The sequence below is a fragment of the Sapajus apella genome, unplaced genomic scaffold (assembly GCF_009761245.1).
Source record: "Sapajus apella isolate SASKATOON/1434 unplaced genomic scaffold, GSC_monkey_1.0 scaffold397, whole genome shotgun sequence".
NCBI lineage: Eukaryota > Metazoa > Chordata > Mammalia > Primates > Cebidae > Sapajus > Sapajus apella.
Window position 1 is genome coordinate 1 of NW_022437334.1, and position 6,672 is coordinate 6,672.

The window sequence follows — 6,672 nt, forward strand, 5'->3', positions numbered from 1 at the left end:
TACAGGCGCCCTCCACCATGCCTGGCTAATTTTTGTATTTCTTTCGTAGAGACGGGGTTTCACCATATTGACCAGGCTGGTGTTGAACTCCTGACCTTGTGATCCATCTGCCTTGGCCACCCAAAGTGTTTGGATTACAGGCGTGAGCCACTGTACCTGGCCCTATAATCACAATAGTTACAATTTTCAATAGTTACAGACAAAAAGAGATACTTGAGCGCTGAAAGATAAAAGTGACATGTCATTAGCAAATATAGTCTTATGAGATAACCAGTGAATTGTCAACAAAAAATTTGCAGGCCAGAAGAGAACTATGTGATATTGTCAAAGTCAAAAAAAATAAATAATAATACCATTAGCAAATCTATCCTGCCTAAAATAAAAAATAAATAAATAAAACTTTCAAAATAACCAAATTCTTAAAAAATATATTGGCATTGCATATGTCCCTTCATAGGAAAGATGCTGAAAGCAGTTCTTACCACTGAAAATAACATGATTCAAGAAAACAACACCTAATCATATAAAAATACATTATTTTCTAGAAAAGAAATGCACATACCAAAAATTGAATTTCTAACATTATTCACATGGTGCAGAAAACATTTTTAATTATTCTTTAACATTTGAGAGATAAAAGCATAGGAATTATTATAAACACCTGTTAATCACTATACAACATAAATAAATACCCTTGGTGACATCAACGACAAATTTAAGGGCAGATGTAATAAGGAAGAATTTTTTATCCAACTGAAGTTAAAATTTTACCAGATTAAAATATGTTTTTGTATTTTTAGAGGTTTCACGTAATCCCCAAAGTACTACCCAAAAAAAAAAAAAATTTTGTATAGATATGCAAAAGAAAAATAAGAAAAGCATATCAATACAAAAATCAAAAAGAAACGAAGACAGAAAGAGAAAATGAAGGACGAAGATGTAAGAATCAAATAGAATAGGTAATAAAATAAAAGTAAGCCCTCCTCTTTCAGGAAATTATTTAAATATATAGAAAATTACTTTTTTTTTTTTTTTTTTTTTTGGAGATTGAGTCCCTCTGTTGCCAGGCTGGAATGCAGTGGCGCTATCGTGGCTCACTGCAACATCCACCTCCCAAGTTGAAGCAATTCTCCTGCCTCAGCCTCTCGAGTAGCTGGGACTACAAGTGTGCACCACCATGCCCAGCTAATGTTTGTATATATAGTAGAGACGAGGTTTCACCATGTTGGCCAGGATGGTCTCAATCTCTTGACCTCATGATCCGCCTACCTTAGCATCTCAAACTGCTGGGATTAAAGGCATGAGCTACCATGCCTAGCCTAGAAAATTAACTTTCAGATCAACATATATGCTTTTAATAGATTAAAATTTGTTTTTTTTTTTTTTTTTTTGAGACAGAGTGTCGCTCTTGTCACCCAGGCTAGAGTGCAATCGTGCTATCTCAGCTCACTGCAACCTCTACCTCCAGGGTTCAAGCAATTCTCCTGCCTCAGACTCCCAGGTAGCTGGGATTACTGGCATCTGCCACCACACCCAGCTAATTTTTGTATTTTTAGTAGAGATTGGATTTCACAATGTTGGCCAGGATGGTCTGGAACCCCTCAAGTCAGGTGATCCACTCACCTCAGCCTCCCAAAGTGCTAAAATTGCAGCGAGAGTGACCACACCCAGCCTATTAGAAAACTTTAAATATCAAGATCCAACTTGCCGCTCTACAAGAGTCAGTTGAAGTCTAATGATTTTAAAAAAAAAAAAGACTCAACGTAGCAAGATGGAAGCAGACATTTCATGCAAGTATTAATCAAATGGGAGCAGCAGAGCTCAAAAAACTATTACACAAGCTAAATCCTTTTTTTTTTTTTTTTTTTTTGAGACGGGGTTTCGCTCTTATTATTCAGGCTGGAGTGCAATGGCGCGATCTCGGCTCATCGCAACCTCTGTCTCCTGGGTTCAGGCAGTTCTCCTGCCTCAGCCTCCTGAGTCGCTGGGATTACAGGCACGCGCCGCCATGCCCAGCTAATTTTTTGTATTTTTAGTAGAGACGGGGTTTCACCATGTTGACCAGGATGGTCTCGATCTCTTGACCTCGTGATCCACCCGCCTCGGCCTCCCAAAGTGCTGGGATTACAGGCTTGAGCCACCATGCCAGGCCCAAGCTAAATCTTAAGTCAAAAACTCATAGTTTATAAAACGCACTTGACATTGAAACTCCAAAGAGACAAAGAAAGACATCAAAAAATAATAGATTCGTTAACTGGGAACCTATGTTAAATTTGTATATACATATGTGTGTAGACATCTGTGTGTGTGTGTGTGTGTGTGTGTTTCACATTAGGATTACAAATATATAAAGCAAATATTGACAGAATAGAAGAAACACATAGCAACATAATTACAGTAGAATTATTATTTTTTTTTTTTTGAGATACAGTCTCACTCTGTTGCCCAGGCTGGAGTGCAGTGGCATGATCTCGGCTCACTGTAACCTCTGCCTAGTGGGTTCAAGCGACTCTTCTGCCTCAGACTCTCGAATAACTGAGATAATAGGTGCCAGCCACCACACCTGGCTAACTTTTTGTATTTTTTAGTAGAGATGTGGTTTCACCATGTTGGCCAGGCTGGTCTCAAACTCCTGACCTCAGGTGATCCACCTGCCTCAGCCTCCCAGAGTGCTGGGATTACAGGCATGAGCCACCATGCCCAGCCAGTAGGATATTATTATACCAAACTTTCTGTAATAAAAATCAAACAAAACAGCATATTAGTAAGAAACAGACTACTTGAAGGTGGTATAAAACAACTATTTCTTTTTTTTTTTTTTTTGAGACGGAATTTCGCTCTTGTTACCCAGGCTGGAGTGCAGTGGCATGATCTCTGCTAACTGCAACCTCTGGCTCCCGGGTTCAAGCAATTCTCCTGCCTCAGCCTCCTGAGTAGCTGGGACTACAGGCATGCACCACCATGCCTGGCTAATTTTTGTATTTTTAGTAGAGACGGGGGTTCACCATGTTGACCAGGATGGTCTCGATCTCTTGACCTCGTGATCTACCCACCTCGGCCTCCCAAAGTGCTGGGATTACAAGTGTGAGCCACCGTGCCTGGCCTAAAACAACTATTTCTAACAGAGGTATAAAGAACACTCAACATCAGGATATACAACCTCCTCAATAGCTCATACATTTTTCTTGATAGGCCACCTCTTAAGCCAAAAAAGAAGTCTTATCACATTTTTGAAAACCGAAATGTTATGAATTTTTTTTTTTTTTGAGACGGAGTTTCGCTCTTGTTACCCAGGCTGGAGTGCAATGGCGCGATCTCGGCTCACCGCAACCTCCGCCTCCTGGGTTCAGGCAATTCCCCTGCCTCAGCCTCCTTAGTAGCTGGGACTACAGGCACGTGCCACCATGCCCAGCTAATTTTTTGTATTTTTTTAGTAGAGACGGGGTTTCACCATGTTGACCAGGATGGTCTCGATCTCTTGACCTCGTGATCCACCCGCCTCGGCCTCCCAAAGTGCTGGGATTACAGGCTTGAGCCACCGTGCCCGGTCATGAATTATTTTTTATGACTAAACTGGAATGAGAGTATACAAAAATAATAGGAAAAATAACTGAAGAAAAAAAAACCAAATATATAGGAATTTAACAAAACACTTGCTCATGCACTTATGCAAAGGCTGTAATAGTTAATATTGTAAAGATGTTCATCCTGCTCAATGTAATCTGCAGATTTAACAACATGTTTTTCCAGCCAGTTGTGGTGGCTCACCCCTGTAATCCCAGCAATTTGGGAGGTTGAGGCAAGTGGAGATCACCTGAGGTCAGGAGTTCAAGACCAGCCTGGCCAACATGGTGAAACCCCAGCCTGTAATCCCAGCGTGTGCCATTATGCTCTTGGGATGCTGAGGCAGGAGAATTGCTTCAACCAGGGAGGCGGGGTTGCAGTGAGCCAAGATCATGCCATTACACTCCAGCCTCGGTGACGAGAGTGACACTCAGTCTCAAAATAAATAAATAACTAAAAATAACATGTTTTCCAAATTTCTCATTGCATTTTTGAAGAAATAGAGCAACCTCAAAAGTACATAATCTCAAAAGACAATGAAGTACCCAAGAAACTTAGAAAAAGAAAAAAAAAATTGCAGGCTTAAAGTATCTGATTTCAAAACACATTACAAAGCTACAGGATTAAGACAATCTGGTATAAGAATAAAAAAGTAGCAACTACTATATAAATTTTAACTTATATTGTCATAGGTGAAATCATTTACATATCAATAATTATTATTGTAAGCTAATAGGTAAAGGCAATGCAAATTTCTGTCACCAAATCATTCAGTAAATATAAATTGAGATATAAAAATACTGAAATATCACTCAGTTTTCAAAAAGGAGAAAATACTCTACCAACTATAAAGATAAATCTTCATGACATTATGCAAACTGAAATGAGTCAACCACAAAAAGAAAAAGAATGTATGTGATAAATAGATATATAAAGCAATTACACTCTTAGAAGAAAAAATAAAAGGTGCCCTATTTGCTTATCCCAACAGCAAGAAAATTTATCAGTCATCCATGACAAAAATGTCTTAATGAGAGAACCAGGCATCACGGTTAACACATGTAATGACAGCTACATGGTACAGTAAGGTTGGAGAATTGCTTAAGCCAAAATTTTAAGACCAGCCTGGGTTATGTAGCAAGACCCCATCTCAAAAATAAATGCCTTTATTAAGACAGCTTTGAGGCCGGGTGCGGTGGCTCAAGCCTGTAATCCCAGCACTGTGGGAGGCCGAGGTGGGTGGATCACGAGGTCAAGAGATCGAGACCATGCTGGTCAACATGGTGAAACCCCGTCTCTACTAAAAATACAAAAAATTAGCTGGGCATGCTCGCGCGTGCCTGTAATCCCAGCGACTCAGGAGGCTGGGGGAGGAGAATTGCCTGAACCCAGGAGGCGGAGGTTGCGGTGAGCCGAGATCGTGCCATTGCACTCCAGCCTGGGTAACAAGAGGGAAACTCCGTCTCAAAAAAAAAAAAAAAAAAAAAAAAGACAGCTTTGAGATGCAGGGAGGGAGTTGTGAAACTCTGCTAAAGCTGAAGATTGAAGAGCATCCTTTTCAAAAGGCAGGCTTTCATTCAGGTGGCAAACTACAGGACCCGTGTTCTTGGCTACAGACCAAAATCTGTCCCACCCAATTTGGTCTCACTGAGAACTGTGAACTTACTCTATAATCATCCCAATCTCCCAGCCAGTCTGTGAGAGGTCTTGCTCTTTCAGAAACTTGAAGAGAGACACTCTATAGCCATGCTGGCAGGCCTGCAGACCTTGGTTCTTAATGTGGTGGCTCATGCCTATAATCCAAGCACTTTGGGAGACTAAGGCAGGTAGATGATGAGGTCAAGGGATTGAGACCATCCTGGCCAACATGGTGAAACCCCATCTATATTATAAATACAAAATTTAGCTGGGCATGGTGGCATGTGCCTGTAGTTTCCGCTACTTGGGAGGCTGAAGCAGGAGAATTGCTTGATCCCAGGAGGCGGAGGTTGCAGTGAGCCAAAATTGTACGACTGCACTCCATCCTGGCAACAGAGTGAGAATCCATCAGGAAAAAAAAAAACTTTTCAAACTAATAAATATACTAAAAACACTCAGTATAAAGTAACAAAATATAAAATTAGCATACAAGTTACAATTCCATACACTTAAAACAAACTATCTGATAAAATAAACAATCTTATTTACAATAGCACTAAAACAATAAATTTCTGAGAACAAATTTAACTAAGGAGGTCAAAAACCTTTCAAATGAAAGATTTATCAATGAAAAATAATTAGAGAGAATACAAATAAATTTAAATGTACGTCTATTAATTCAAAAAATAAATGTTAAAGTGCCATATTGTCCAACATGATCTCAAACTATCTTTCAAGACTATAGTAATAAAATCAGGATGAAATGTGCAGAAAAACAACAAACAAAAAACACACTGGAACAGAAACCACTACTCTCACACATTTCAGAACTTTAAAAAATAGTTTAACATGGAGTATCTCAAAATTACACAGATATCTGTGTATCCCCCCCCCAAAAAAAAAGTCAGACTGTGCACTTTCTTGTATGCCATGAACATTAGTTTGGCTGTCACTGTAAAGCTGAAGGAAGATTACTGAAGGGAAAGTAGAATTCTTAGAAATTTTAAAATTAGAAGACAGAAGATGCTCCTACGTGAGGGTAGAATTTTTAAAAAAGTACAAATTAGACTTTGCAGAAACTATTTCCTTTGGAACACAGTTTCCCAAATCACTTTAAGGACTGGCTTTCTCCTTGACTTTGGACTGCTCATCCTTATTGTCGGTTGTATTCACTCTCACCTACCTGGGGGTTCAGCCACCATCTCAAGTCTTTTCATATCCCAGGGCTCTTTTCCTTGCTCCAGACAGGTGATCAGGTCTGGCTTAAAGACAGCAATACCTGTTTTATTAAAAATGAGTAAACCGGGCCGGGCGCGGTGGCTCACGCCTGTAATCCCAGCACTTTGGGAGGCCGAGGCGGGTGGATCACGAGGTCAAGAGATCGAGACCATCCTGGTCAACATGGTGAAACCCCGTCTCTACTAAAACTACAAAAAATCAGCTGGGCATGGTGGCGCATGCCTGTAATCC